At 38.0% G+C, this 22,238-nt stretch overlaps 1 long non-coding RNA gene across 1 annotated transcript; it reads right to left on the reverse strand.

The window, feature by feature from the left end:
* Nucleotides 1-19,515: 19,515 nt before the first annotated feature.
* On the reverse strand, nucleotides 19,516-20,833 carry LOC144362671 (uncharacterized). The gene is made up of 4 exons (XR_013422603.2): nucleotides 20,549-20,833; nucleotides 20,372-20,451; nucleotides 19,938-20,192; nucleotides 19,516-19,708 (listed from the first exon to the last, which is right to left on the reverse strand). It is a non-coding gene; the product is annotated as an uncharacterized LOC144362671 (long non-coding RNA).
* Nucleotides 20,834-22,238: the final 1,405 nt, after the last annotated feature.

Here is a 22,238-nt window from a genome sequence, read left to right on the forward strand (position 1 = left end):
GGAGGAGACCTTGGCATGTTTTTGTTTTTTTTAATTTCAGAAACCTTGTACAACAGTCAAGGTGAAACCAAAAATATACCTCATATTGGTGATTATGACTGGAAATACGAGATACACTATTGTCCGTAATTGTTTATTCTTGTTTTCAATCAAATCTTATTATTTATCACTTGACTATTGTTCATAATATCCACAGTTGTGATGTTTAGTGTAAAATAACACTCACAGATATGGTCTTGTAAACATCACAATATTTCTGTTAAAGGTCATCATTGTTCTACATTACGTCATGTTGTGCATATATGATACGAATTTATTCAGTACAATGCCCTCAGGCCTATAGAGAATCATTCAAATAGTCATCAGTCACAACTGGTTAAGTAGATTTTCTCTTTGCTTAGAAGCGTAGAATACAAATTTGAAATACAGATAAGTCAAAGAAATTTTGCACATGTCTGAATTTACTGACAACAAAAATGAGGCACAGCCGGGAGTTATGCATATATAATTCTTATTAAACTTGTGACATCCTACTAATGTATTGTGCGGCCATTATGTGGGGGTAATAACTATTCAGGCAAGTCAAGAACACATGATATTTGTTCAAGGTATTTCTTCTAAATTTTAAAAGATTTTTACTGGCAATATCCAGGAATCAAACCAAGTTTCCATTCGATTAGCCAAGTAATTATATTAATCAAGTGATTAGTGAGGAAGTGGTAACATACCTGAAATGGGTCTCGTTTGTTTTTTTTTATTTTAGGTATAAGTATCGGTCTTAGTTCTGGTCAAGATAGGTATAAATATCGGTAATATTTTCCCCGATTTGGTATAAATAACCTCTTAGTAAGTGACAGAGGTGTTTCAAAATACATATTTTAATAAATCCACTGTTGGCTTACGTGTGCCCCCCATTGCCTGTTGTAAGCCTCTAGATATACAAGCAGGGGATATATTAAACTTGTATGGTATGCTCACATTAATTCAAAAATTATATAATATTTATATAATTTTGTTTATATAATTTAGATAGGGGTATTCAAATGCAGCATCCAGTAACCTCAATTCAGAAAAAAAAAACCATTATTTAAAATGTTATCAACATTTTCTCATGTATGAAGGTTTTTTTTTAGACATTTATTTACAAACATCACACATAATGAGCATATTGTTTTCATGTGTTTTTACCAATTGAGCCTGCACTATCGAGTTTTTGTAGTTTAATACCCTGCTTTTCAACATATGTACATGTATGTATCCTGAGCAACATCGCCTCTTTAGAAAATAGTTAAAATGTCAGCAAATAACTGGCTCTGCTTTGGCGATAATTTTGACCAAAGAAAACTTAGAACTCCTGTGTGCTGAAGATATTATAGGCATGAAGTACAAATAAGGAATACTGTATTCACTATATAATTACAGTTTGCACATGAGAAAATAAGCCATTTAAAAATATAACTGTAAGCAATGGTCAGGTTCCAAGTAACTCTGGTTTAACAATTATCAATATGTAATGAAATAATGACCATTTATTATGACTTAATATTTTTGTCATATATATTGTCAGACAAAAAAATTATACTAGTTGCATGTCTCCATTAGAAACAGTACTTAAGATATTACAGTTATGCTTATTAATGTGGTCACATGACCATATACAGTCATCTGAAACATTAGTCATATCACATTGATCTCAACTAAAAATAGTCAGGGAAGTGCATTATCCCAAAAAACTTGTACCATGTTTCATTAGTACCTGTTGGAAGGTATTTGAGAAACAAGTAAAAATGCTTAATATTGGCTAATTAATATGTAGATTAGGTTATTAACACGCACAACATTTCAACCAAAAACTAATCAGGTCTGCGAAATATCCCAGGACATCTATGTATGTACCAAGTTGCATTGAAATCTATTGAATAGTACATGAGAAATAAGTGAAAATGCTTAAATTTGGCTAATTATTATGCAAATTAGGTAATTATTATGGATGTATATAAACTGAAAACATTATATTAGATCATTGCAATGTCTTAGAGTATTTATGTCCCTGTCCAAGATTCATTGAAATAAGATAAGTACTTGAGATATTGATGGAAAAGCTGAAAACTGACTAATTATTATGCAAATCAGGTAATTAATATGAACAGATTTTGATGTAAAACTAATTAGGTCTGTACATTTTCCAACAGCATCACTGAAATGTGATGATTAGTACTTGAGATATCAGTGGAAAAGCCAAAAAATACTAATCATTAAGGACATTAGGTGATTAATATCCACAGATTTGTATTTAGGGTTGTACATAGTCCTAGGGCATCTATGTACCAAGTGTCATTGAAATATAATGATTAGTACTTGAAATATCAGTGGAAAAGCCAAAATATCAATAACTATGCAAATTAGATAATTAATATGCATGGTTACTGACCCCAAACTTATCAGGTGCATTGTCCTATGACATCTATGTACCAAATTTTATTGTAAAATGATTAGTACTATAGATAGTGGAAATAAATTAGTCATATTATTCCAGCTATAAATTTACTTGTGTTTCTCATCTCGGTTCATGGCAGAAAAGTTAGAAATATATGATATACCATGCAGCAATCAGGTGTACATTATTCAGAATAATACTTCATTGCACAACTATTTTTGATACAACCATATTTTTTGGTTATTTTTCTATTATGCATAGAATATATTGTTCCCTCACAGAAACAGCAAAAATTAAAACAAAATTAGAACCCAGTGAATACTTGTTTCAAAATAATGAGACATCACATAGTATTTCAGATATTGTGGTCAAATTTCTTCAAGTTGCATGCATGAAGTTATGATTTTTTCAAGAATTTAAGTAGTCAAAGTTCTTGTAGAAGTTTTTTATTTTATTTAACATACAGATATATATATTTGATCAATAATGAATAAAATAAACATTTTCAGTAATGTAACATCACATGATTTGCCTTTTGGAATCTTTCAGTATGAATTACAAGCTGACAACAAATTTGTTACATCTTACAAATAAGTGCAATTACAATTTATATATTTATCATACATTGAACATTCTTATTCATACTTATACTCTCACTTTTGCCCTTGCAGCACATCAAGATTTATTTTGACTTGTGTAAATATGCCACAATATCACCTGGACTGTTTAGTAATGTGAATATAAATATAAGTGTCCAGTTTGCAACAAAGTTGATATGGTGAAATTTAAAGGTGACCAATGGATGGTGGACTAATTCTTCACACAAAAATATTGGCTGTACATGAACATCATTTTGTACTATGGAAATGTCATGTATGACAGACCATCAGGTGTGGCAGTTTTAAAAAATAAGTTTAAATTTACCAATGACAGACAATCAGCACTATGCATAGTCAATGACATTTCGTGGAAATAAATTCACTTTAAATAATCAACTCTCCCACATGGGTTTCAATATTTCAAACAATTGTCTACTCTGCTGATGTGTTCTGGGAGTAAAAATGACGATCTTCATAATGTGATCCAGAAATTGCTCCAAAGTGTCATCATTTGTATAGCTTGGTGTCTACGTGTGATGCTCCAGCTCTCATCAATCTGCTATTAGTTTAATTAGTTCTTCCTAAAATAGATATATCGTGATATTAAAAATGAATGTTGAGATGAACTATGACGTTTAAGGCATACATCAGCATTTGTAACTTTATTCTCGCTCAAGGCCAGTGTATTCATTGACCTCAAAATTGACCTCAAAGGGGTAACTTTTTACAAGCAACAGCTTTTAACTCCTCTGTTTTTTTGGCTTGACTGATTTTGTTAATACTCACCACTGACATGATAGCAGTCAAAAACTGATTTATGAATACTTTGGCCCCAAATTTATTACCTCCTACCAGTCTAATAGCAGTGTTCCAAATGATCATGCTTTTTATTTTGGCTACGTTGCGCACTAGTAAGAGATCACCGGCGCCTACCCCCGGTACATTGTTACACTGTATCGACGTAATCCCAACGCAACTTTGAATGAACTGTAAATGCTGCCTTCATTCTAGAAAATACTATCGTAAAATGGTTTGAAATAATAAATGTAACAGCAGAATACATCTTAGTAATAAACTAAGTGACTTCTAAAGACTGAATGTTTTTTTTGCAAAATTCGTATACGGGGCCCATTTAGTTATAAGCTGACGTTAGTTTCTCGTTCAAGTCCTACCATGGAAACAGCCTAAAACATGTTGCTTGTTTTTTAGCAGAGCCGATCGCCAACCAGCCTACTGGCTTGTTCAGTTACCACTTCATTTTTCTTCTCGATTCGCACGGTCAAAGTCACTTCCTTGTCAAGCCATGCCCCTGGCCTTGCCCAACAAAATTTGTTCCTAATGTCTTTATCGATCTCTCGCACAGCTGACTCGTTGTCTTGAAACTTGTAAACAACGATTCAACTCAGCTAACAATTGACACAATAAAATGGTGCCTTTGGTAAAAAGAAAAATGAAAGCTCTTCACTGATTGGCCCATCAGAGAAAACCCAGCCAATCATGTTAATCGTTACATATTACTTCAAACACTTAGTAACCACTTCGGATTTTACTATTGCACTGATGAAAAGAGTCGCGAACATTCCGCATTGGAGACACCACGAGTTATCTCCTTTCGACCATACACTGAATACAGGCCTCTTGCAGCCAGCAACAATGGCCGGACAGCGTGTTTACTCCGGTGAATTAACAAGATTTGTTTTCCCTAAAATTTTCACTTCGGATTTAGACATTTCAGAAAATCGATCCCTGGGACTTAGAAATCTGCGGAATTCTGCAGAAAATTCTCATCCTTGAAAATGACTATTTTGAACTGTAGGCATTAATCAGCGATTCTGCCAATGACTGAGAGATAGGATCTAGGTCAGGGTAAGCCCCATGACCCCAAGATTCTTTTCCCTTATGTCACGAACCATATGACCAAGGACATATTACGACGCCATTACGGCTAGACAACTACTCAGGTTCCTTTCTCTCCGCACCGAGGACTTAGACCAATGCTACGGAAAGAGTGGAGTGGCTGGGGGGGGGGGGCAGAGTCTATGGTGGGTATGTGAATACTAGTAGGTGGGTTCGGAGAACCCTCTGCCTAAATTCACTACGTTCAATTACCCACCATAGACTCTGGTCTGTCAAAATGACTATTTTGAACTGTAGGCATAGTCAGATGCAGATAGGTGGCGGGTTTTCTGAGCAAACAGAAGATGGTGAAGTCCTTTTCCCAGTCTGGGATGATACAGTCTACAACCATCACTCAACACCAAGTTAAGACCAAAGAGAGGGTGGTGTCTTACCTTGCCTGTGCTGTCCCCAGAGCGAAAAACCAAAAATGCTGCTATGGTGACAGGGATCAGTGTGCCAGAGAAAGCTAGACCCAAAAATCAAATCTGGGGGTAGTATGCTTTCAAAGTAAAGACTGAAGCAGTTCTGCATGAGAACATACATGTAGGTCGAAAAGCGAGACCTGGAAACTTCCAAGGAGTGCTGATGGTAGAGAAATCTGTCAGCAAAAAATGCTGATATCGCCTATGCGCAGGGACCCTTGTGGTCGTTCGGGCTGGGTCAGCAACCAGAGTCTGACCCGCTACGACGGGACCCAGCCTAAAAGAGGACCTCCTCAATGGATTTGGTGTCACTTAGTTAGTAGTTGATAAAGATGTTTTCATTCTCCAGCGCGTCTGCCAGACTGTTCCTCACCCCTGGAAGGTGGTGTGCGGTGAGCTCCACATTGTATTCCAGCCACCAAAGGAGAATTGCTCTGTTAGGACTGACAATGATGGGAAACGCGTTCCCCTTCCTTGTTGAAGGAGACTACCGCTGTGTTGTCTGTGTGGAGCAGGACTCTGTGGTCTTGAACTACGGGTTGAAAGTGTGGTAGTGCTAAGTGCACTGCTTTCAGTTCGAGCCGGTTGATATGGAGGTCCCGAAACTAATGCGGGTGCCATATACCTTGGGCTTGTTCGTCCAATAGATGCGCTCCCCAACCTTGGAAGGCGGCATCTGTTACTAGAGTCATAGCAGCGATGAGTGGGTCAGAGGGGACCCCTGTCCGAAGTTGGCCAGTGATGACCACCAAGGCAGAGCTTCCTTCGCTTGGTCTGAGATCAATACCCACCTATCTAGTTCCCGTAGGCGAGCTCAGTGTGGTAGCAACAAACGTTGTACCGGGCGGCTGTGTAATGCAGTCTGGGGAACTATCCTTTGAACCAAGGTCATCATTCCGATGATCCGCATTAGTTCTTGGAGGGACACTGAGGGAACGCTGACTAGGTGATCGGTTAGGCTGCTTAGCACCAAACAACACGCTTGAAATAGCTTTAACAAGCCTACCTCTGTGTCAAACTCCATGCCCATGCGTTGGGTAGGGATGGGACTTGGCTGATTTACTAAAGAGCCCAACTGGTGAAATAAATCCTGTGTTAGCCTTACTTGCTCGGCTAATAACCTCTTGTTAGAATTATGTAATAACCAGTCGTCTAGGTATGGATTGATGTGTACCGACGTTTGGTGGAGCAGCAGCATCAGCTGTTCCATCCATTTTGGTGGAACATAGGGGGCTGTGCATAACCCGAAGGGGGCACCTGAGATTTGAATACTTGGCCAAGCTGGGCGGCTCGAAAGAGATGGCAATTCGCTGGGTGCATCGGCATGTGCACGCAGGCCCCACTTAAGTCTAGTTGGGCTAGCCAGTCAAAACGGTGGATGGAGAGGACGCTGAATGGCATCTCCATGCAGAACCGATCAAGGAACACGTACTGATTCAGACAGCCTAGGTCCAGAAATGGACGCCCGCCACCTGTAGATTTGGTACTACGAACACATTTGAGTAGAAGCCTGGACTTAATGCTGGCTAATCTACCTTGTGTATGGCGCCCTTTTACAACGGTCTACTTTCTGTCTGATTGCTTCCGCCTTGCGGGAGTCCCCTGGCTGTGCCCCCAATGTGGAAGACACTAACAGGGGAGATGGAGATTTCAGCGGTATCCTGTAACCGTATGTCACCACCTGGAAAATCGGGGTCGGCCACCCGCTGCCTTCAAACTGGACTACACCGGCGCAATCTGTGTGCGACAGGGATATGTGGCCATGGGTTTGGCAGTTGCGAGGGATGGGTGCGCTCTTCTCCCATGAGGTGAGTTTCCCCAAGGCCTGCGGTAGTCACTAAGTTGTGACCTGGCCACTCAGCGAACATGTGTGTCCTCCCGGTTGTAGAGGTAAGTGTCAAACATGCTTCCCCCGCTGATTTGGTGGGCAACCGCCCAAGGAGGATGAGGAGCCACCACCTAGTCCCTTCCTCCCTGGGGCGTGCCACTACTCTTCTCTCCCGTGGAAGGGTATGAGCGATTGCCTCCTGGCTGACTCTGGCTATCTGTGTTTTCTGTGCGTGGGGTGCCCTCTGTTTACCCTTAGCAGTGGCCAACTGGCTACCACATTCGATCTGAACCATTTGGTTTGTTGCACTTCGAAGCTCCGAGACTGCACCCATCATCTCCCCATCAAAGAGGGTGGAAGATGTCCAGTCTGCACATTACCTCCTCCGTGGCTGACCAACGTCAGCCCATCAACACCGTCTGTATGCCCTGTGCCCCACTCAGCATCCAGCCGGACAGGGGAAGACGTGCCATTGGGGTTGCTTTGGATCCCGACGCCTGTGATCCCATAAGCTTTGAAGCAACAGTAAGTGGTTGCCTGAGGATCAAGGGTGGGGGTATATACATCGTATCACTAGGATCGATGATACTCCGCATCACCCCAACGGCATGGCTCACAGAGTCATTACGAATGGAAGATTCTGAGGAACCGCCTGAGGTACCGGCTGTATTCGATGCAAACAAACTGTCTCCTTTTAACTTGAATATGTGAGCGAGAATGGGTCGGTTCCCTCTGGGGACGCCTGTGGGTCTGTAAAAGGGTGTCGAAACCCACAGCGGAGCCCGGTCTCCAGGGTAAATTCCTGAATCTGGTACTGCGAGACAAACCCTGGCTGGCTGAAAGTAGGGGGAGGAGCAGCGCGTGTCCTGACCCGAAAGCCCTTTCCCGAAATCGGAGGCTTGGCTGCCAGCATCCCTGTTGGCATTCAGTGCCCGAGGTCCAAGAGGAGATCTGGTGCAACTAGCCTGAGCCTAGGCCTCACCCAAAACAGAAGAGTCGTGGCTGGGAATGGGGGGTTCCCCGAAAGAAACATGTTTGAACGCAAGAGCTTTCTGTGTTTCTTCCTGTTTGCTGGTTGAGGGGCCGCAGTGGAGACAGCTCGCTCTGACTGCATCTGACCTACCCGGCCTGTCAAGGACGCAATTTGCCCTGGCAGTCCTTCATCCAAAGCCCTCATCTTAGAGGCACACCCGGCACCTTTTAAGGACGGATCCACAAAAGGACCCGCAACAGGCCCAAAGGGGGAAAGACCTCCAGGGACACAGCCTCGTCATTGCCGGTAAAATCGAGTAAACCACTGCCTGAACAAACAGACTGTGAGGATGAGACTGAAAAATATCGGTACCTCCACTGTCGGGGCTCTTACTCGACGTCTCAGTACACTGGTAGCCGAGCGTCAGAACTTTCCACTCATGCCAGCAAGCAACTCACTTTAACCGATTTTTACTGGATGCGCGACATGCTGTGAAAAACGAGCGACATCAGTCTCAGCGATTTTGTATGGCTCTGGAAAAACATCCCAGGCATCAGAGCTCCAGTAAAAAACACACGCCTTCAAGGCAAAAACCTGAAGCCCGCACGCAGTCGCTGCCAGTATAGCAAATAAATTCTGATGGTAACCACTGCACAGTCGCCTCGAAAAACAAGTAGACAAAACCGGTGGTGAGCATCTGGTGCTGACATTACATCTATTCATTTCTAAATACATTGATAAAGCATAAAATGAACACGACATGCATGAGGGATGCGAAATACAGTTCGAAAAGGTGAAGCAACAAAACCAACAAGTGATCAAGTTATGTCGCCGGGTTTTATATGCAAAAAAGGGTAAAAAAGGAAAACTTATCCTACCAGCTACATGTACAATGTCGGTAACAGCGGGCGGTAACAACCCAAGCCAGAAATCCAGACACGAAAAGGGAGGCTAGGCAGGCAAAGCAGCTAGACTTCATCCCGGCTCGGTGCAGAGAAGAAAAAAAAGATTGATTGTCTAGCCGTAATGGCACCGCCATATGGCCTCGGTCACTGGTTTCTGACATAAGGGAAAAAGAGTTTTGGGGTCATGGGGCTTCCCCTGACCTAGATTATATCTCTCTGTCATTGGCAGAATAGCTGATTAATGCCTACAGTTCAAGACCGGAGTCTATGGTGGGTAATTGAATGTAGTGAATTTATCAAGTACGTGCAATATCCAAAACATCTATGTATTGATTTTCGTTAAAATCTGATAATTCTTGGACAGAGTAAAACTCAATGGCTCACTTTTGGTGCTTTGCAAATACATGTATGTATTGATTTCAAACAAAACCTTAAATGAATATAAGAAATTGTAATAAGAATAATCTGCTTATGTGTTTCTTTGGTTATCTTGGATTGTTTACGTTTTACTTTGACACTAAATTTATGCTTCAATTGAAGTGCCTGTGAAAAACATGGTATAACAATGTCCATTGGTATACATAATCATTCATAAACAATTTACCTGGTCACTAGCCCAGTTATTTGCATATGTTATGCATATAGCAATACATGTCTATAACAATTCAATTTGTGATCAGATAAGAGACAATAGACTTGCAGGCATCTAGTTTTTTGGCCATATTACTTTTATCTTTGACATGAATAACATTTTCTCTAAATTACCAATCATTAACAGTTGATTTTCCATATACGAAAGAATTTTCACTTGCTAGAGAATCACTCCCAGATTATAAGTAAATTTGCATTGCTGCTACAGAGTGATTCCATTTCCAATAATAAAACTCAGTGTTTTTGATTCACTTCATGTCACATTATTGGTGTGCTTCATGCTCCCATTATGTTCAATGAAAAAGATTCAGTTTCGAAATTGTGAAATTGTGTAAATTTGATACACATTAGCCTTAAAATAATCTTAAATCAGATCATGAAACAAACACATTGTATATATACATGTATATATATATATATACAAGCTTTTTGTCAAACGACTGAGATCTGGGGTCTGGAATAGTGAAATGCATCAAGTTTCATTTGAATATGTTAAGTAATTATTTCAATTAAGTAATTGGTAATTTAAATTAATATGCAGATTTTGACCTAAAACTAAGTTGTGCTTTACCTTAAAGCTTTAATATACCAAGTTTCATTGAAATCAGATGTGTTAATAGTGACAAGGCAGACAAGACACATACACATAGACAGGGTGACAGCTTAGACTATCATTGTGTGCTTCACACACAGAAGTCAACAATATTCACTTAAGTTTTACTTTTGAGTAAAATATATCAATTCTCTGATCTGTTTTTACGAAAATGACTTTGTACCGGTAATATAAATAAGTTTATTAGGTTAAAATTGATTCAGAATTTAAGTTGGCTAATAATACAACACATACCTTTTAGTTTTGAAATAGATTTGTTGTAGTAACTTGCAATTACTTTTGGGTTACTATGGTGCTAGCTGTTTGTGCCTTCCTTCAATATCTGTATTGAAGAATATTGTTTGAATCATATGGCTTACTGATATTATATAAGGTTATCATACAAATGTGCATTAACTTAATGTCATTGAGCAATATATAATGGTAGTTTAATGTGATAGAATAAGATACACTCAATACAAATTTGCTGACTTATTAGTAGATGTATTAGATTCATTATGCATTAGTGTATTGTTCAGTATAAAGATTGTGCATTATCAAATAAATTGCTAAAAAAGGATTGGTAATTGCAAGGGGTCATAATGATTTTGGTTGCTTTTCTATTGTTGCTTAATATCACAGGAAATGTTTAGGCAAATACTCTGTTTGTTGTACATGTACAGTTTAAGATGAAAGAGCACATGTGTTTCTATTAGAACAAATACACCATTTAAAAATATAACTGAAAACATTGATGAGGATGACTTGTGATGGTGTAGCCTGAAAATGACTTGTATATTAGGCATTTTAAAAGAATTAATTAGCTCATCCATTAAAAATTTGAAAAGACGTGCAAAACGCTAATAGCACATTGATCAACAAAACAATTTATACTGAATTGATCTCACATCGCCAAATTTATACAGCATTATATAAATGGATATCAGAAAATAATGAGCACCAGCTATTGCATATGCCATGTAATCATTTTTGTTATAACCTATAACCTATTTTTCTTGTGCTTGTGAAACTGTGTAAGACATAAGGTCTATGGTCAAAACTACAATAATAATATAAAATACTATTAATAATACAAATAAATTAATACTAATTATAAAACAAAACAATGCATATATACTTGAACAAAGAACAGCAATTGAATTGGCGATGAAAAGACAAAATACTTGCTCCAAGTTCAATAGCAAGCAAATTAACTCTCGATAGTAACACACAGTTAATGCAGTTGTTTAAATAAATTAAATAATTTTTCAATGATTATAATAAATAGTATAGTCATAAATTAAAGCGGGAGGGTTGTCACCAAGCAACGATAACAACACACGCTGAAAACGCAAAGACTCATAGGTATACACTTGTTTGTAAACAACGACACGCTATGAAAATGCGTAGGTGATGACTCCCTTGTTTTAAATTTCACCGGAAACAGGATGGGTTCAATGCCAAATGGTCAGTGGAATATATATGAAACATGATTGAACAGTAAATAAAAGTTCAAGCCCGGTCTAGGCTAAGAGAGTGATACTAGAGGGACTGTGGTACTGTCAAGGCGCTAAAATGACTGCCTGGTGCAAAAACACTTGACCGTTTAGAGCAAACCTACCTTCTACTGTACATGTGAAGCCATATACTAGTTGTTGTTGTTGGAAAATAAGAGGGTAAACTAGGTTACTATATTGAGCCAAGAACTTCCCGGAGTCACGCTCAGGCCGCCATGCCTGTTCGACTGTACCATTTTCTTTACGGGGGTCTCTGCTTTGATTGCGTGGGGTGAGTTGCTGAGTCGGCGAGAAACTTGCTTACATATCGCGGAAGTTGCTAAGTCGGCGAGACACTTGCTTACATATCGTGGAAGTTGCTAAGTCGGCGAGAAATTTGCTTACATATCGCGGAAGTTGCTAAGTCGGCGAGAAATTTGCTTACATATCGCGGAAGTTGCTAAGTCGGCGAGAGAATTGCTTACATATCGTGGAAGTTGCTAAGTCTGCGCGGAAAGTTGCTGAGTCGGCGTGGAAATTGCCAAGTCAGCGAGAAACTTGCTTACATATCGCGGAAGTTGCTAAGTCAGCGAGAAACTTGCTTACATATCGCGGAAGTTGCTAAGTTGGCGAGAAATTTGCTTACATATCGCGGAAGTTGCTAAGTCGGCGCGGAACTTGCTAAGTCGGCGAGAAACTTGCTTACATATCGCGGAAGTTGCTAAGTCGGCGAGAAATTTGCTTACATATCGTGGAAGTTGCTAAGTCTGCGCGGAAAGTTGCTGAGTCGGCGCGGAAATTGCCAAGTCAGCGAGAAACTTGCTTACATATCGCGGAATTTGCTAAGTCGGCGCGGAAAGTTGCTGAGTCGGCGCGGAAGTTGGTTACATATCGATGATTGTCGCCATGGGCCACCGTACATACTGATGTAGATCATTCGTCTCTGCCACATCAAATTCGATTTCTTCGCATGTCGCGAAACAGTCTCTTCCAGTTTTCTATATTTTCTTTTTGACTGCCGTAAACAGTGCACGTTGTTTCCTTGGTTCTGGGCGATTTAATGGTTTTCTATTTTAGTTGGAGTGACAGTATTCATTGTGTTCATAACGTGAACAACCAACGCATTCACCGGGTTATTTAGAATAAATTTGCATACATTGTGTTAATATAAATTATTTCGTGACGTTAGCATCATTCATATCAAATAGAAACCTGCAGAAGGGGACAGTCTCTCTGGACTAAAGTCCCTCGCGTGAAATGGTTCGCAGTTCCCACAAAATGCCTTCGCAGTGGTTAGAAATCACTAGCACCTAAAATGTTACACTGTATCAACGTAATCCCAACGCAACTTTGAACGTCGAATGAACTGTAAATGCTGCATTCAATCTAGCAAAAACTATCACAAAACAGTTGGAAATAACAAATACAAGCCGGAAGGCAGCATTTACAGTTCATTCATAGTTCAAAGTTGCGTTTGGATTATGTTGATACAGTGTTACAATGTCGGCATCGGTGATCTCAACATATACAACACTGACAAATTGAATGCTCCAGATGACTCATTGATTGTTGCAGTACATGAAGGATTGGTGTAAGTTAAGTTCAAACATTGTAGCTATAAGCGTAATGCAAATGGATATCCAATGTAAAAACACCTTAAGTTAAAACCTCTGGACGTGTGAACCAAGTCAAAAAATATCAAGAGGATTGGAGAGAATTTGCAATAGCTGATCTTGATACAAAAGTGGCGGAAGAAATGGCAAAGGTGGAAATGACATGCCTTAGAGAATACGTTCTTCTTAAAGTTGGTATTATTTTGGATAGCATAATTAGATGTTTGCGAGAAAAGACAATGTGTGGACAAATATTTGAAACTTATTTTGGTGTAAACAACTCGCGTTTGATTAATTCCCACAATTGCAAGTTCTTAAATTGAGAGAATAAATGTGTGGACAAATATTGGCCACATATTTGTTAATAAATACCTGTTGTTTAATTAATTTCCACCTCTACGAGGTTGTTAAATTGAAAGAATAAATGTCTCCACAAATAATTAATACTTATTTTGGTGTAAACAAGTCGCGTTTAATTAACTTCCACCATTAAATGTTGTTAAATTGTGAAAATAAATGTGTTGACAAATATTTGATACTTATTTAGGTGTAAGAACTCGTGTTTGATGAACTTCCACCACTGCAAGTTGTTAAAATAATTAAATAAATATACTGGTATCATTAGATATTTGATTTAATTGTGAAACTTTCTAACAAAATGTTAACTGTTGACTCCGAGCCCTCAATCAACTATTCCACAGACACCGTATAAATACCACAAGACGAAGATATTCTTCTGTTGCCTGAATTAGTTTCGTAATATAGGGAACGCCATCGACACTTTAACAAAACTTGCCTTGACTTGGGTCTTCTGTTTATCTCTTGTCACAATCTGGAAACTGTGGAAACAAATTGCGCGTCGTCCAGTTTAAGACGCAAGTTATTTTATTATTTAGTCATTGAGTTTTGCATGGTGGAGTTTCGTGAGGTTTATTATTTTTTGTGGTGAGTCGTATATTTGGACGTTTGTAATACCAGATGTTCAGCAGTCAGACACAACACGTACTTATCAGAGTATGACACAAGTTGTTTATTACTACGTGAACATAAAGAAGAGTCCCGAATCAAATACAATGAATGCTTTATATATAACCTCGTGGGAATTATGCATTTGAGCGGGGAAACTTTGATACAAATATACAATACTGTGATTGGTCAATAAAAATGACGTGGTGTTGCCTCTCACGTTCGCTCATAACACAGTGTTCAAGGTCGTATCCCGTTGTGTTACATTCAAGCTTAGGCGGTATAAACGTTGTATATAGCAGTATAATAATATAAAACGATACACAATATCAGTAATAATAGTAAACAATAAGCATATCCATAGCTATTTCCGACAATTTTTTCGCGACGCTCTTTGTTTACTTTTTATGATTTGATGAATTTCAGTTTATTTGATTTACGTTTTTATGGTAGCGCTGAGCGGGACTTGAACCCACTGTCGGGATTATTGTGTGCTTAGGATTATCCGCTGTGTATCGCAATTGTTTTGTGTGGTCTATTCGTAATTGTATCTGGTGTCTTGGTAGGCCGGGACAAGTGACTTTTCATATGAGTAATTAATGGCATTAACGGTTGAACTGTATATACTATAGATCTTATTACGCACCAGCATTTATGCTTGTAGCCTTCCAGTTAAGTTATCATATCCAATATATCAATTTTGCAGTAGTACTTTTTTTGATGATATACAAAATAGAATATAATAATATAAAATAGTAACCAGAAATAATAATAATAATAATAATAATAAATAAATAAATAATTATTATTGAGTTGATTTTTCTTTCATTTTTAAATAAATAATTTCCTTGACGTAATGTCATTGATATTCTGTGGTAGTTGGCTCCAGAGGTTGGGGTCAGTATTTTTAAAGGAATTTTGACCTGCATTAATACGGTACTTTTAATGAGTAAATTTCCTTTGGTTTGAAATCTAGTATGATAAGTTTTGGGTACATGCTGAAAGGGTTGTGATATAGAATTAGGAAAATGTCCATGAAGGCTATCAAAAACGAAAAGAGCTAATTGGAACTGGTGTTGTTTGCATATATCAAGTATATTATAGCTGCTAAACAATGGGAGAGTGTGTGAAAATAGAGGTGAGCAAGAAATAATACATACGTACGTTAGTTTTTGAATAATAAGTGTTGGATGTAAATTAGTTTTATAGGTATTTCCCCAGGTTTCCAACATATATGAAATATGTGGCAAAATAAACGAATAATGAGAAATTTGGCCTTGGAACAATTTTTATTAATTTATATATGATATCTGCTTTGCCATTTATTTTGCTCATCACATGATCAATGTGTTTGTTTCAAATTGATTGTGATTGTGGACCAGCAGCACAACATCATATTTAGTACACTATATCTCACTAATGATTTGGTTTCTAATTGTCAAACTCCCAAAAGTCGCTACTTTTGTATTTTTACCTCTGAATAGCATATATTCAGTTTTGTTAGTATTTATTGTCAGTTTATGACAGTTGCACCAGTCAACGATTTGATTTAACTTTTCATTAACAAAATATAAATTAATACTGTCCCCAGATTGAAATGTATGAAATAAACTGGTGTTGTCTGCAAACAGACGGATATCAAAGTACGTAGATGCTAATGCAATATCGATAACATAAAGAAGAAACAAAGTAGGACCCCTGCGAAATACCGCATATTATTGGAAGCGAGTCTGGTGTTACACTAGTCACACTTACATGTTGTTCCCTGTTATGTAAATAGCTCTCGATCAAGTCCATGAGTAGGCCTTGAATCCCATATCCAGATAATTTTCTAAGTAAAATGGAATGATTAACGGTGTCGAACACATTTCTAAGATCTAGAAAAATTCCAAGAACTACATTCCCTTTATCAATTTCATCTAATACTTTTTGTGCTAGGTCTATAACAGAGTTTTGTACTAAATTTTTCTCTAAAGCCGTACTGCTTGGAATAAAATATACTGAATGTATTCAAAGAAACAGTTAATTGTTTGTTGATTATTTTCTCAAATATTTTACTTAATTGGGGCAGTACTGAGACAGGGCTATAATTAACAGGGTCAAAAGGAGTTCCCTTTTTGAAAATAGAGGTATGATTTTGAAGATAGTGGTATTGATAAGTGGATCATTGCATCCTCTAAACAGATGGTGCAAGTCATTGGTAATAAGTGTTATGGGTTCTGTTCATTCAATATAATTGCTGACAAGACGAGTGAACACTGACAGCATATCGAAGATGCCATGTTTATATATCTCCCTGAGGTAAGAAAGAGGCTGCATATGTGACCTTCTCACTTCCCAGTACCGGCTAAAAGGGACTATAAATGGGAGAACGAATAATAATCCCAGGGCTGACAGGTCTACCTTCGCAGATGACTTCGGACGTTCGGTACCATGCAAGGCATACAACACAGTGAAGACAAGTGGCATGTATCAATCAACCGGTTTAATAACAAATGACAGATTAGTCAAAATACACTTTACTTGAATTATAACACTAGAGGGCGCACTCAAATGATCACACACTTGACCGAGTTACCCAGGTGACCATCACATACAAAGCATCTGTTGGGATATGTCCCCAATGAAGGTATTTACTACTATTGCAAAATGTATATGCAACCTTACTACAAGTGGTACGCCAAACACTGCGAATTAACCTTCAAATATTCAGTCTGTCACCATGGCAACACAGTCGGGACACAAATCAAAGAAACTTCCTCCACTTTAACAAATATACTGGAGGTATACTCCCCTTTGATAGTTCCCTTAACTAGTAGTAATAACCATAACTGGTAATAACTATTTCTCAGTAAATGTTGCTTGTATCATAACACAGCCAAACAAGATATCAAAACCAACAATACACTGTCAGATAATACTGTGCAAAACACTACCAAAACTGTCAATAACTGTCCACGACATGCATGTTCACAACAGGCGATGCGGGAACTGATTGTCCTTGGTCGGTCACAGTTATATAGTCTTATATAGCTGTGGAATCATAGCCCTATGTTGCGGACCGCATTATTTACGTGACTGACTCTGGCCGGCCCATAGGGCTATAGGGCCTTGTGCGACTGAATACCGGTTAAAATCCACATGCCAAATTTGGTCATCGCGAAAATCACATTTTAAGACCTTCGAAAGTACTCACTATGTTTATTTACTTCCAAACAATGACCAGAACCTATTTGTGCTGTGAAATGATGACGGTGGTCATACAAAATTGACTTTATTCACCATACACAGAGTCGCAGAAAAATAACAAGACGAAAGACGCCATTTTGTATTCCAGAGGGCTTAGTCTTTTCCATGAAACGAAACGAAACGAAACGAAACGAAACCCAAACCCAAACCCTAACTCGCATTTTTTTTTCCATTGGCCCAATAATATCTGAGAAAATTTCACACTGTGAAATACGGACGTGACGATGTTTGAGGTTGTTCAAAATCTAAGGTTAGGGTTAGGGTTAGGGTTAGGGTTTTGTTTCGTTTCGTTTTATTTTGTTTCATTTCGTTTCGTGGAAAAGACTAAGCCATTCCAGAGTTTATAGCAAATTACGCGAGACCTATAATTTTGTACCACGTGACCGAAATCAGTAAATAAATTGCGTTTATGCAACTAGTTTCTAATATTAAACAAAAATCATACAATTATAAATACTGTATGTGATTGCTTTCTTGAAACAATTAGAATAACGGGAAGAGTGAGTTTTAATCTTCCACCACTGTATCACATGACAGCCAAACAAGATTACATTTATTCTGCGCTAGGGGGTGTGGGATGTCGATGGCTGCCGTTTTCTCGTAATTTGCTTGGTTTCCGCGGTAATTGTTTGAAAATATCACAAATTATTGCTTATTTATAAACACAAATTGAAAATAAATGTTATTCATCCAGCGATCAATTCACAATAAAGGTACGTCACACCATCGTAATCGAAAGCAAAAGCGATTTAATTTACGTATGCCAGATTTCTGTTTTTAAACGGTGATAGATCCCGTAGTTCTATGTTCGACGTACAACAACAAAATTAAATAAAGACGTCCAAATGAAATTGTAGGGCGAAATTCGATTGTAGGTCGCACCAAAGAGCTACGAAACCGCAGCTATGGTCTTATACTAATCAATCAAAGCACGATGAACGTCACGATCACTGTTGTCATTCAGGAAACTGTTTGCACACGGTGATTCAATATGCCGATTACGTCGTGTACTACAACACAATGTTTCCAATGCAATATCCAGGCTCGAACGCGGTATTATCAGGATTACAGGCTCGTTACATGGGCGCTGCCATATTGTTTACATCGTAAACGAGGTCAAGTGACGTCATGCCTTGGTAATACTCGGCAGGCGACACCTCATGGGTTCCAAATTCAAAGCGCTCACCTCAACTGGAAGTTCGTGGCTATACAATCAGTCCTTCGCCATCCAAAGCCCAAACAGCTCTGAAAGCAGTCCGCACGTCTTTACCGGCACGTATCTGAACTGCTCTGTCGGCGGCTGGCGATTCAAAGCAATTTCACCACAACTTTCTGAGCGTTGTCCAAAGCCATGTCGCAATCTCAAGCCTGTCTCGTCTAGATCTCTTTCTCTGCGCATGCCTACACAATCACGTTACCCGTCACGCGGTTAAGGCAAATCCTCTCCCAAAGCACAGCTGACAGATTTCAAATAAAACACACTCAAATGTGAAAGATATTAAAAAATGAAAATTACAAGCAGCTAAACGATACTGTCCAAAGTAAAATACAATACACAAAAAGTACATCCAGACAATGACGTCATAGTTATTGCAATGTTCACACTAGATGTTGATGCTGCACCTGGATGCTAAAAGTCATTTCTCATATGCAAAGACTTTGCACGAATCAGATAACGAATGAAATATCGAACAGGGTCAAGTAACATTCATGTATAAAACAACGAATCAAATATAATCAAATGCCATGTTTATACATCTCCCTGAGGTCAGAAAGAGGCTGATTACATTTAGTGCGTAAACAAACGGGTTATCCAGTATGGACGCTGAGGGCGCCATGTCTTACATAAGGCTAACTCCCTAACAATAAGAACACAGTCCACAGGTGAGGTTGATAAAAAGAATTATTATTTCAAGTGGTGTAGGTACATCCAGGCTTGGTGATCAACTGAGGAGGGTACAAAAATAACTGTACTGCATGTCGTACGCCAAATAATGCGAATTAACCTTCAAATATGTAGCCTTCACCACAGGGTCGGGACACAAATAAGTACGAGTCGTTGATCAGCATTGTTTAAACTGCAATAGAAAAAAAAGAGTCAGAATTTGCCTATTAAAAATAATAAAATGTACAATCGCAAATAAGCAGTGGCGTACGTGCAAAAATGGAACAGGGTTATTGCAAGTAGACAATTTACACGCAATGTATACTTGTGGTGGTTTGTCACACTAACAATACAATGTTACACATTAACTGTTCGGTATACAAATGTGTTTATTGGAAAGAATACATTAACATTTTACTCACCCCAAAATATATGAATCCAAAGACGGCCATTACTACCGTTAATATCATAGCACCAACTTTTTTCTCTTTATTTTTAATTTCAGCAATGCATTCAATTAATATCGCCTGTATGGCCATAACTATTCCTAGAACAATCAGTGATATATTTGCTCCAGCTCTATTGCTTCTGGCCGGAGGACATTTCTTGATGATCATCAGAAGAAACCATACAAACCATATAACAAAAGAGCTAGCTGCGAATATGATTACGCCAGTCTGCAAAAAAACAAAATCATTGAAATAAGCATATGGAATTGTTTTTAGCTTTGTTCCACCAATGCAATCTATAGTAATGTTCATATAACTACATATGAAATCTTCTAAATACAAGACACCCGACATTACTTGCTTTGTTCGTGATGTAATACTAGACAAATTAATTTAAAGTATATTACCGTGTATGTATTTAATCCTTGGTCATTTTTCTGCTGACCTCCATGTCCAATGTCCTCTTGGAGCAATCCTTGTGTCTTTGCTAAGTATTAAAACAATAATTATCAAGTCATGACTCATTCAAAACAATTTTTGTTAGGACGTTGCAAGATGGGACATGTAAACAAAACAATACTCACCGGAAGACGGCTTTCTTTTGCCTTTGCGCCAAATAACAATCCACGTTGGCAATGAGATAGAGATAAACAGAGTGAAGAAAATTGCACAACCAACTGCAACTGGCCCAGGATATGCAATGTCGTCGACTGTTTCATTTGTATTTGTCCATACAAGGCTCTTGTTGAGTCTGAAATCAGATCCAATTAATAAATCATCCAATTAGTAATTCAATCAGTGAATCAATCGGTCTGTTTGTAAATCATTACGTCAACCAATTAATCACGCATCACACCAAATAATTAACCAACCGACCCAATAAATTAACCGAAGGAAATCTAATCCCACTCTATGCAATCCAGCTCTATTTAATCCAACTGATTGATTTGGCAAAAAATCAAACTCAACACATTCATACATCCATCTAAAATGTGTTGCTTTGGACCTCTTTATTAATACGATACAAATTGTTTTTACATAAATAATATTTTGGCACATCTGGCATATTGTATTTCACAGGGGAAATCTTTAAATCAGTGGTCGCAGTTACTTGAGAGTATTTTTTTTTTCAAATTGGTTTATAAAACGTCAATTAGGCTTCAAAAACATAAACGATAATGTAAAATGTCGATATATTTTTTTACATAACAAATTAGAACAAGTTTGTGTAGTAAAATGGGTTGAAATGAATTTGTTTGAAATAAAGTGCATGTGCATTGAATGCAGTCCAATTATAGTGACGAACCTTTCATGTTAATTATAAATCAATGTAATTACATAGACATTTCAATCAACTAATCAGTCAAATGAAATGGCTCAATCATAACACTCACAGGTATAAATTAGTAATGCAGTTAACAAAACAGTGATTGGAGTATAGACATCAGCAAATGTCATCACATACATACTGCAACTGGTATAACTAACCGTACAAATGACGTTTTTGTCCACTCTAGAGTCGATGTATCATTACCACAAATGACCATGGAATATAATTGGTAAAAAATAAACAAATAAAAAGAAACTCACGCAGGCGTGACATTGAGAGTGTATGCGCCAGTCGTTTTTACAGAAAATTCTTGTTCTATGAAATATAATATTTACGTTACAAAAGAACATAATATCACAGGCATCTCATTTTATTCTCGTAATAACTATTTACTTAAATAAAAATAAATAAAAATAAAATATGTTTATGAATTATTTGTTGTATTACACAAAAGTTATACACCTAGTTTTCTACATTGATGACCAGCAGTGCGAATATATCCATCAAGACACTTGCATTTGAAATCGCTTATCGACGTTCCGGTTTGCTCCACTTTCTCCCGACTTCCACAGTTAGTGTGCGGGAAGCATTTCGCACCTGGGGAAGTGAGAACAGCCGAATATGTGCCATAATCACATGCGACACATGTAGTATACGGTTTCTGTTCAGGCTTGCAGGGTTCCAATGCGACCGTACCTGTAACATAATCAAGAGTATTCCGACTAATTGTGTATATAATTCCAATAAAATCAAAATGATTTACGCGTCAAGTAACAATTCATAGATAATTAGTATAACAATGCAAGAAATAATATCAAAATGATTAAAACAAGATCAGAAATTCAAATACAATTATTAAGATCTACCACATTTCAGCCTGTTGTTAAGATACAAAAGGGTATCATTCGAATATTAAACAAGATCAGAAATTCAAGGACAACTAT

This window comes from Saccoglossus kowalevskii, chromosome 15, assembly GCF_978046115.1.
Source record: "Saccoglossus kowalevskii chromosome 15, keSacKowa6.1, whole genome shotgun sequence".
In the NCBI taxonomy this organism is placed as follows: Eukaryota; Metazoa; Hemichordata; class Enteropneusta; family Harrimaniidae; genus Saccoglossus; species Saccoglossus kowalevskii.